This window comes from Cydia strobilella, chromosome 2 (assembly GCF_947568885.1).
Source record: "Cydia strobilella chromosome 2, ilCydStro3.1, whole genome shotgun sequence".
NCBI lineage: Eukaryota > Metazoa > Arthropoda > Insecta > Lepidoptera > Tortricidae > Cydia > Cydia strobilella.
The window spans coordinates 28,227,844-28,239,793 of record NC_086042.1 but is presented as its reverse complement, the minus strand read 5'-3'; positions in this window follow the sequence as shown (position 1 = coordinate 28,239,793).

Below are 11,950 nucleotides of genomic sequence, written 5' to 3'. Positions count from 1 at the left end.
GCACTGGCCTCTGCTGCTGGTGGCCTTCCTGGTTCTTTCTTTACATTAATAATTAGGGAACACTTAATTAGCTCGGTTTTTACGGAATATTATTGGGAATTGTGATATAATTCCTCTCGCGATTCGAATGACACTGAAGTATTGACATTTATTTTTTATGGTCCTTTTGTGTCACCGGCCAGTAGCCGCGCTACTTCAAATGAGTTAGCGTAGCAATTAGGTGTAATACTAAACATAATATTTATATTTATTTAAACACAATTCCCAAACAGCCATTCAATAAGGCTGTGGTCACATAAAAATAAACAAACAATTGAATGTCAAGTACGACCGAGATCACAAATAATTCAAGTGCGGACTGACCCCTTGCAAATAGAATACTTTAGTAGTTCCTTTCAAAACGCGGCGAGTTTTCTAGTTGGTGCTAGAAAATGTAGCTAAAGTGTAGAGTTGTTTGTAACCGCATGTAATTTAGGTGTGAGCATTTTATAGTGAGTAGTTTAGATGATAAAAATGCGCTCTCGGACGCTGTTTATAAAGATAGAAGTTGCTAATAAGGTCTGTTTTTTTATTCCGTAGACTAAAATGACGTTTCATGTGTAAGACATGACATGACATTTCTTAGTACCACGTGAAATGTCATTCTAGTCTACGGAATAAAAAAACAGAATTGTACGTTACCAATCATTTATTCCGATATGTGACAGTTTCTTATATAGGTTCTATGAAATACAGGGTGGGCCAGTGATAAATGCATTTAATTTTTTTAAAATAAATAATCAATTTTTATGTTTTTAAATAAAAATTATAATTAGTATTTGGGATAAATAAATAAATTTTACGTTTTAAAAATTAAATCATCAAGATGTCGTCCGTAGCGGTTGCGGCACTCTTCCAATCTTGCTTCTAAATTTTGAAAGACTTTCGTTAGAAGTTGCCGAGATATTGATTGGATTTCTTGACGAATATTCTCCTTTAATTCTGCTGTGATTGTCGGATTATTGGAGTACACTTTACTCTTCAAGTAACCCCACGAAAAGAAGTCTGCCGAAGTTAAGTCAGGGCTCCTGACAGGCCAAGCAATGTCACCTCGCCTCGATATCAATTTTTGACGAAACATTTCACGCAAAACTTCCAGGGTCACGTTACTTGTATGGCAGGTGGCCCCTGTTTTGCTGAAACCATGTGTTGTTGTTGAAACCATACGATTCGTGAAGTTTCAGAGCCAGGAAATCTCTTAACACGAAAGTCTTGTTAAATCTTTCATAATTTACAAGCAAGACTGGAAGAGTGCCGCAACCGCTACGGACGACATCTTGATGATTTAATTTTTAAAACGTAAAATTTATTTCTTTATCCCAAATTCTAATTATAATTTTTATTTAAAAACATAAAAATTGTTTTTTTTTTTATGCATTTATCACTGGCCCACCCTGTACTAGCGTTATCTAGTTTGCGTCGGGAACAGCAACATCTTTGAGGTAATTTGGACAACAAACTAAATACTACATATCGGCTTGAACAGACGCTTTAGATCTATGTTCGTACATTAAGCTCAGTCTTCGGCCATCGTAGGGCGTCAAAGGTTACCGTAGAGACCAGTTTGCTTATTAACACCTTGCCACACATAACATAACATGTTAGATGGAACAACATTACAGCTCTTTTAACTATAATTTCTCGTGAGACTCAAACATATTTGTGGTATTTTCTATAAAAAGGGACCTTATTGTCGATGGCGCTTACTCCATTTTAAACGATGCTCCGATATAAATACAATGCCGCGCGACGCTGTGCAGTGTAAGCGCCATCGACAATAAGGTCCCTTTTTATAGAAAATTCCCCATTTAATGAGCTATTCGACTTAATAATACGTGAGTGACCCGTTTAAAAAAATAACATTACAGCCCATCGTTGCAATGTTGCAAAGTGCATTGACAAGAAAATATCATAGGATCAATTTGTTATTCTGATCACTTCTGATATTAAAATTGATTTTGTCTGAAGTAATGGACCTTTCAATGTAAGTATTCTTCAGTAATGGTACGCTGCAATAATTTTGCTATTTAAATATTACCTATACGTTGTATTCGATCTTGAAAAAACGACATTTAATGTAATATAAGAATTAAACAAGAAACACGTACAATTAATATATATTTCGAATAGATCTTACTTCGTCTTTAACTTAAGCAAATACCCGGCAAGTTCCGATCGCTTTGGTAACAAAAACTAATTGGAGTTCAGGAGTTACGGCCGCCTTATTAAACGGGCGCATGTCATGGGCGAGCAGCGGGTAAAGGATGCTTCCTGAGGCCCGTTTCTCAAAAGCTTGTAGCTTGTAATACAAGTGGAAGTCCCTTTCTAACAAAAGCTGTCAAAAAGTGACATCCGCTTGTATTACAAGTTACAAGCTTTTGAGAAACGGGCCCCTGGTAGCAAAAGATACGTTGCAGAAGATTTTCAGAATTGGAAATATTGCGCAAAACACTGCGTAGGGGGCGCCAATAGCACAACACCCGTAACCGCCTTGCTTGATGCATCAGTGTCATATTTATGTGTAATTTGTTACACAATCTGTAAAAACTTGTCAAAAACTGTTTACGGTGTTATATGTAAGTTACTCTATGGTTTATGGTTTGTACTAGTGCTGCCTCTGGAGGCAGAACATTGCAGTATTACTCCCTATTGCCGGAAATTCCTAGAAACTTTCAGGAGAAAGTTGTTATGCAAGTTTCCACTAAGAAAATTATCTTTCATATTAGGGGTTAGTTTCTAAATAAAAAATAGGTTGATGATCGAAATTAAACTATCGTGAGACATATTCCAAAATATTTAGATCAATACGGTTTCGGTTTTCGTGCCTGAGGAAGGATTCCTGAAAAATCTATACTAAAAATAATAGTGAGTGAAACCGTATTGATCTAAATATTTTGGAATAGGTTGATGGCTGGTAAAAATAGTTAGGTGGAGACTGTGGACAGTGATGGTTCGTTGTGGGCACTATCAAAAGACTTTTAAGTATGCAAGGAAACTAAGCAGTCGGGCAAAACCGAATGATACACCTTTAGCACACTATGCGAAGAAAATCGTCGTATACAATAGTTTTTTTTGGGTGAGATGGGAGTAGATCTGATGTAAAACTTCGAATGAAAGTAATGGGCAAGATACCTACTAAATTCAAATATTTTCATCACACTTAACTAGCTCAGTAAATGTGGAATTACACGCAGGCTTAGCGGGAACTATAGAAAAAGCGATTTCCCTAGGGAGTTATGAAGTTTCTAGTATTATAATTGACAGTTTTTTGTCTTTATACTTCATTTTTGTATCGCAAGTGTGATGAAAAACATTGTGTGTAACTCGGGGCGTAAACTTGAGTCTATAAATCGCTCCTGGAAGCCGTCGCTATTTATATATACTCTCGTTTGCAATATTTAACTTACGCCCCATATTGCACAATGTACATAATTGAGCCTACCCTGTACAATTAGTGTTAGCAAAATGGTATAGGTAATAATAAGGATTTTAAAAAGCCACGTTTCACTTGCCTGTATAAATATCGCCTCCGCTTATAACATAGAGGACATGAAAACTTCTCCCTTTAGTAGGCAAATATTGAGAATAAACTTCAAATGTTGGCTTTATTAAACCAATATTTATATTACTTAGTTTGAAATGCCAAGTTCTGGTTTACCTTAATGTTTGCCCAACTAAAGTTGAGACCCTAATTCAGGTAGGATTGCTTCAAATAATTACTTTACACTATTGTGTTTAACAAAACTTCCGTGAGACACAGACATATTAAATATATTAAAACGGGTCACTCACGTATTTTAAGTCGAAAAACGCTCGACATGTTTCACTCGTACCGAGGAGTCGCCCACCCTGCCGCCACCGGCGCCCGCGCCGAGTCATCGGGCGCGGAGGTTTGCAGCCCGCATAAGTCTGCGCCGGTCCGTCACCGACGTCACCGTCAACGCAAGCTCCTGATGACACTCTCAGGTTTATTATGTATAAACCTTCCTCTTGAATCACTATCTATTAAACAAAACGCATCAAAATCCGTCGCGTAGTTTTAAAGATCTAAGCATACATAGGGACAGACAGACAGCAGGAAGCGACTTTGTTTTATACTATGTACGAGTAGTGAAGCTGTGACTTTCAGCATTATAATCATCGTACCTTTTTGTTGATTTTCCTTTAGAGTAAAAAAAAAGAATTTTCGGTATAACCTCAACCTGGCTTTATAAATTGCTAAAAATGGAATTATGTCCTTTAAAAATCACATTGGGCAGGACCAATACAATCATGGTCTACATTCCGCAAGTTCTATGCAATGTTTCTTTTGTTTTTTTCTGATGAGTTTGTTCTCGCATCTATGAAAATATTTCGCCTTAGAATTCTCTGGAATAATAGTCTCACCTAATCTAAGATATTCGAGTTATTTTTGGACTATACAATACAAAACAATACAATACAATACAAATACTCTTTATTGCACACCTCAACCACCATAGTTGATTAGATTTTAGGTAGTTTTACGGTAATAGATTTTAAAGTTCGACTTCGAATGCCGTTTGCCGCAGGCGTGAAAGCCGATTCTGATCTATCAATTTGTAATTTTTTACTTACTGTTTTGACACTACGTTGAATACCGTCATTAGGAATATCACGCGCAATTATAACTGTGAGTTAGAGAGTTAGTTATCCCTAATATATTTGAAAGCAACGCCACGATTACTCTTTAACTTAAAGTGTCCTTCTTTCAATAGCTGTATTTCATGGGTCCCTTTGTTAAACATAATTATTGAAAGTCATAATGTAATGATTGTCATATTATCATCCGAAACCGTTAACTTTTTAGGATTTTCCTCGGGTTATCCTATAGATAGGTTAATTAGGTTAGGTTTGTTTTATGGCAATTCTGAAAATTTACGGGTTTCTGAGAAAAACCAAATTATGACTAATGATAATATGACAATCATTACATTATGACTTCCAATAATTATGTCAAACAATAGAGACCCGTATTTCATACGAATTCGACGTGGACAGTGTTGGCAAAAACTTGAGATAACTGTACTAGCCATCAAGGATGCTAAAAATCGGATTAAATGATGTTTAAAAAATTATTTCTCCAAATAAAATATCATCACAACAGACTACAGTCGGCAAAAAAAAAATGTTATCTTTTAAAAGGCTTTTTTTTATTGGGCTAAGTCGGCTGGTACATTTTGCGAGCACCAATTAGCGTGAGCCACACTACTTATCGGTGCATTTGAGCCTAACTCAATGTTGTGTCAAAACAAAATGAAAATCTTAACAAATGGTTTAATCAGAATCAGTCTCTTTGTAAGTTAAACAAGTCATCCGTTACCTGCACAAATTCTACAAAACAGTCGAGCTACCAAACTTTAATTCAAAGACAACGTCCCACTGTCGCCCTAACTTTATAACGATGGATCTAGAATAATCTAAAATCGGAGTGTGCACTGGATTAGCATTTCCCTATTAGTTTAGTACGTGGATAACGTCACGGGCGTAGATATATATCAAAATAGATAGCCCGTTGAATGGGATAATATAAACAATATAGTGTTGCCGTGAGAACCGATTATCATAAATTACCTACCCGATTAAGCGTACATTATCGTAACAAAATTTTGTGCCAATCTTGATAAAAAGATTGTGTACCTATAGCCTTACTACATTTGTTTCCTTTTTCTATTTTTAGTTCTTTTTTTCAACTATTGCACAGTAAAAACTATACAGTGACAAAAGGCGGACTTAATGCCACACGGCATTCTCTACCTGTCAACCGTTAGGCCAAACAGAGAAGCATAGTTAGTGCAGGGTATGTAAAAGAACACTAAAACTTGACACTAACTTAAAATTAATATGCACACATTATAAATGTAATGAGAAGATAAAATAAATATGTATATTATTTGTACTTTTATACAAAAACGTCAACTACTTATATGACTTTTACGGTTCATAACCCGCTGACAGACTGGAAATAAATGTGAAACTGTTCGAGTATCGACCCAAGAAACTTAAAAAGTTTCCATCTTAACCACTGAGATGGCTGGCAGTACTCACTCAACCGTGCGTTTCTCCAGAAACTTCCTGCCTAGCACACCAGAAGTAACAGAACTAATGTGGAATGTACAAAAAAAATACAAATGAATTTATTTCATTACTTTTTACAGCTGTTCTTAGTAATATTATAAGGGTTAGGTAGGTAATTAATACATCTTAAGTATAATAAAAAATCGGCCAAGTGCAAGTCTGACTCGCGCACGAAGGGTTCCATGCCATTACGCAAAAAATGAAAAAAAAAACAGCTTTTTTTGTATAGACTTACTTAAATATTTATTTTAATTTGTTTTTACTATTTGTTGTTATAGCGGCAACAGAAATACATCATCTGTGAAAATTTTAACTGTCTAACTATCACGGTTCATGAGATACAGCCTGGTGACAGACAGACAGACTTACTGTGAAGTCTTAGTAATAGGGTCCCGTTTTTACCCTTTGGGTCCATACCCAAGGGTTCCCTAACCCTAAAAAGGAGTATGAAACGCAGGTGCGTTTGCGGTGTCCATTTAAACATGTGTCTATGATCACAGGCCAAATATATGTACCCGAGTTCCCGCTTGTACAGTCTCACTACTTGACCGAGTTTGATACGGTATGCTATAGATACAGATACACTTTGGACACAAAACTTCATACATTATGTATATCTGACAGACTACGAGCAAACCCCGTGTCAATCTAGCAGTTCAATAGGGATGTTGACACATGTTGAATTTTATAACAAAATCTAGTGTAACATAGATAGGAAATAAGCAATTTATCACTATAATGCAGATATTAAAATAATATTTGGAAATAATACAAAAATACAGGACTTGAAAGTTTCAAAATTTATGTAATTTTTTAACTTCCAAAAAGGAAAAAGTAAGGGTACCCTTGGATTCCTTACATTTTATCCAAGAAAAGATTGTATAACAACTATATACATAAACGCAATATTTCACCGACAAAAACAGGCTCTCAGTGATCTTGACGTCACGTTCACTTATCGTTTTGTTAGGAGCGTTTCGCGACTATCGGACTTTGACTATCATTTCTGACTTTTGTATTGCTTTAATGCAATGGGTCCCATATAGACATTTGATCCTAAAAATAAACCTGATCGATTGATACCATTAATGAAAATTTGTCATCTAGCCTATTGAAAATATGGGTTGGCATTGTTGGCAAAAATACGTACACTAAAGTCGTGTTTGCTACATAACTTTCTCCTTAATGAGCATTCAGTGAACTGCAAAATTTATAACGGGGTTTGATAATAGCCGTTCCCGTAGTTAAAAATTAAACTGCAATGAAAATGGCTTGTAAAAGTTTTATTGTCCTGTAATTGCTTTTATTTAGCATAAAATACCGATCACATCGATTTCGTATCTGGCTCGCTTATTACGAAACTAACCCCGACTCGATCTGTTTCATTCCCATTGCACCGAGCGCTTTGTCAAATGGACGACGGCTTTTTCGATTATGGCGAAGGTACCGTTCGGATTGAGACTACACCAGCATTATAGTATGAATTTTCTCAAATGATTTTTACGCCTAAAATCCTAATCTGTTAAACAAAAGCCATTGTTTCTATTATGCAAGCGGTTAGCTCCGGTATCACTCCAGCTAAGGCGGCAGGAGGGACCTGCTGATCCGGCCGCAGATTAAGAAGATCACCAGAGGCTACCTGTCACACGCACCAGCTGACCTCGGCGCTCCCGAGACGTCCCCACGCGACCGACCCCAGGGCCTGCAGTACCAGCTTGCCACGTCAGGCGAGTATCCGCCTACGTCAGCGAGCCCAGACAGGCTATTTTTAAATTAACGGACCACTTCCAAGACCTCCGTTCGGCTTTTATTTTTAATATATTTCTTTGTTTGAAAGCGTTGGGACTTTAATTCAAATTCTCCTACCCCAACCGCTTCATTGGCAATCTTGATAAAATGACTATTTTGACGCTTCTTCCAGCAATGCAGTTGGCAGCATCACTGCAGCAGTATTGCATCGCAACATTACTGCCGACTGCATTACTGCCGCAAATGTCTAAATCAATATTGTTGCCCGGATTTTTGACATTTATATGTCTTTTTATTGAAAAAAATATAATAAATTTGACATTTGCGGCAGTAACGCAGTCAGCGGTAAAGTACGCGGTATACTGGTTCGCAAACTCGCTCGCTCAAATAGGAAGTATAGCTTGGAAGTGATCTCCTAAAATAATACAAGCCAATTCCGCGCTCCTAAAGTATGCTTTGTACAATTTATTGCTCTATTAGGGTATAATAATTGCCCATTTAAAGTTTGGAATTGTTTATAAAAGAAAATTATTTTTGTAGTTGCGGTTGTTCTGTTGTCTCGCTTATTCGTGCTTGAGATTTGTTATAGATGTTTTGTATTTACAGGCTGGATTTAAATATAGTCTGCATCTTCTCAAATGATATTTTCGCCGAAAACCCTAATCTGTTAAACAAAAGCCTTTGTTCCTTTTATGCGTGCGCGTGACCATTGTATATCAGCGAGTGGCATGCGCTCACCAACAATGGGCACGCGTACGCACATAAGGAACAATGGCTTTTGTTTAACAGATTAGGGTCTGGCGAAAAAATCATTGACGAAGATGCAGACTATACGCTGATTTATTTTATATACAGGCGTAGATGTAAGTTTATTAATAATTAATAATAAACATAATATTATATCGGAGTAGGGAGCCATATCGGCAGTAACAGGTTTCTTATTACTTGTACCGTTAGTCATACTTAGATCACTACGGTTTCACTCAGTATTATTTTTAGTCGCTTTTGGAGACATGTTTCGGACTCTTCGGGAGTCCTTCCTATGGCACGAGGCACGAGTGTCCGCGGCGGCTCTACTCCGTGCACTATCCAGTACCCACGCCGCTCGCCACGTCGCTCGTTGCGCGCGCGATGATGGGGCGCGGGCGGGGCCGCGGGGAAGTTGATTTAAATATTTTGAATTATGTCTCACGATAGTTTAATTTCGGTTATTCATACTCTTATCAACACTATTTTGTATGACATTTACATCAGTACATCCTTGTTTAATATTTTGACATTAATTTGTCTATAAGGGAATAAACAAAAGTCATTTCAAAGGTCAGATGATCTTTAAAATTTATTATTAAGGGGATTAAATATTTCGAGCGTAAGCCCTACAGAGTTTGACTGTTGTGAATATGAAAAATATTGTTTTATTGTAAATATAAATCGTGCGAAGCCACATTACCTTAAATAAAACTTCACAATTTCGGAGAATTACCTTTCAACAATGGGTTTGGGAATTCATTTTGCGAAAAAGAGATATTTTGTGGAATTAACATTTCGATGTTCAACTTTGGAAAAGCGTTAACATGGCATTTAACTTTTAACGATTCTGATATCAAAGTACAATTTCAGTGATGCTTTTATTTCAGTTCGTTTTCAGTGTAAAAGTACTTGTAGAGCTTTGACTCTCGGCCTTTAAAGAAATTTAAGCCAGTAAGCCAGAAATGTTCAGTATTTTCTTTGTTTAATTTTTCATTTCAAACCTTTTTTCATCATATATGTAGGGATTATAAAATATTTATACTTATACAGGTACCATATTTCTTTTACAAGCAGCACAAAAAAGAAATTTAGTAAAAATGAACGTGTGTTACATTATTCGACTCCTTAAAAATTACATTTAAGTTTAGTAAAAAGTTTTTTTTTGATTAAGTGAATTAGGTACTTTTGAAATTATACGCTTAGAAACCCCTAAATAAAGTGCCTCCCTTTAATTTATGAACCGCAAGCATGTAGACATCTCGAAAACCCCAGTGTAACGTGACCGTGAAATCCGTAACAACCTATGCGTAATCGAAGAGCTTACTTATACCGGTTTCTTTAGTCATTGACTCGCGTATGATAAGTAACATTGAGAAGGTTGCATATAGGTTAAATGCCTAGAATCCGAAAAAAAGTAACACATAATAACTTTTTCAATATACTTGCTCAAAATGACGATTTTATTCCACCGATTTTTGGCTCATAATCCTAGATATTAAACACGCGTGCTTTTTCAGTATATTATAACACTCGTGCTTTTTCATTATGTTATCCGACCGACTTAAAAAGGTAATAATATGTATGAAAACAGAGCCTTCTTAAATTGGTCGAGTACCCAGATTTTACCTGCCTACCGCGGCCCGGCCGGCGGCAGGCAGTATGACAGATTACTAACTGTTTTAAGAACTAAAATTTGATTAATATGAAAGTTTCTTTTTTTCCTCGCAAGTGTGTTGAAAAACGTCGTATGAAACGCGTGTGCATTGGTCATTACACACATCGGCTTTCTTATTGTGCTCGCTTACAGCTCGCGTGCACAATATCGCCTCGTAATGTCCAACTTAGCACACTTGTATCACAATGTACTATTTTTAAATATTTGCCACGGTAAAACTACCACGGGAAATAAATTCTCAAAAAATCATCCCATAAAACAGCTAACAAAGAAACAGTAGCGCACTCGTTGCGACTCAGGGGAGGGCTTTAAAAATTCCCGCGGTGCCCCGGGGCAATAAACACTACCGACTGCGGGTACACTTTGTAGAGCTTGCTGGTTTAGAGTTAAAAAAAAAGAAACTTCTTTCAATAACCTTTGGTTATTAGAAAAGGTTCGATGGGGGATGGGGAACAGAAATATTGGGGCAGAGAAACACTACTTATAATTGAAACAACGAGCCAAAAGTGCCTGTCACCTTCGAATACTTTTCCAAATTGATACATAAATAATATCTAGACAGTTCGCTTTCAAGTGTCTGAAATAGATTAATTATTCTATACAAATACCTTGAGACATAGATGGGGCATTTTCTATGAAAAGGGACCTTATTGTCGATGGCGCTTACGCCGCACAGCGTCGCGCGGCATTGTATTTATATCGGAGCATCGTTAATAATGGCGTAAGCGCCATCGACAATAAGGTCCCTTTTTATAGAAAATACCACAAATGTTTTTGTTAAGCTATCAGAGAATGGTAAATAGATATAATTTTGACGCTAAGAGCGTTTTCACATTGTCTGATCCAATATCGGATGTCGGAAGGAAGTATAATATAAGATAATATCTTATATTATACTTCCTTAAATGCAGAAATAAATCATTATACTAAAAAACTATTAAAAACGCAAAAAAGGCGCACTCAATGCCAATGGCACTCTTCTGCAGCTATTTTTGTTATAGGCGCCTTCCGACATCCGATATCGGAAAGGCGGATAAATTCAGCCATGTCGGAGCCCCCCGTCAGCTGTCGGACGGATAATATTTGTTTGTATGCGTATGTGTAGGCATAATGCTTGTTGTAGTGTGCGTGACCGCTAAAGATGGCGCCCGGGCGCGCCCCCGCGGCCTGACTACGCGGATGTAGGATCCCACATCCGATAATATTGGATCGGATAATGTGGAAACGCTCTAAGTCGGATACGCTACATTTGGCGCTGACTGCACTAAAAGGTGATACAGCAATTAGGTATCTCCTATGTATAAAATGAATTAAATCTTTATAACTTTTATTGTTTCGTTTTGACTAACAAACGGCTTTAGTTTAAGCAAGAAAAACCTCCAAATATATAAAATTTCGTTATTTTCCAAACAGGATCATTTAATTTTGAATATAAATTAAGTAAGATGCCTTTTCATCTTCTTTAATTTGAAACACTAGTGAAAATTTAATATAATGCAATATTAAATAGATATTACTCCTAGAAAAGTCATCACTGAGCTTACCCTGAGGACCCTAAGGGTCTTAGCCGAGATTCATCGGGTCACTAATGAAAGCCTGATCTAGACATAACTTTAATAAGCTAGGTCCTTCGAGGGATTG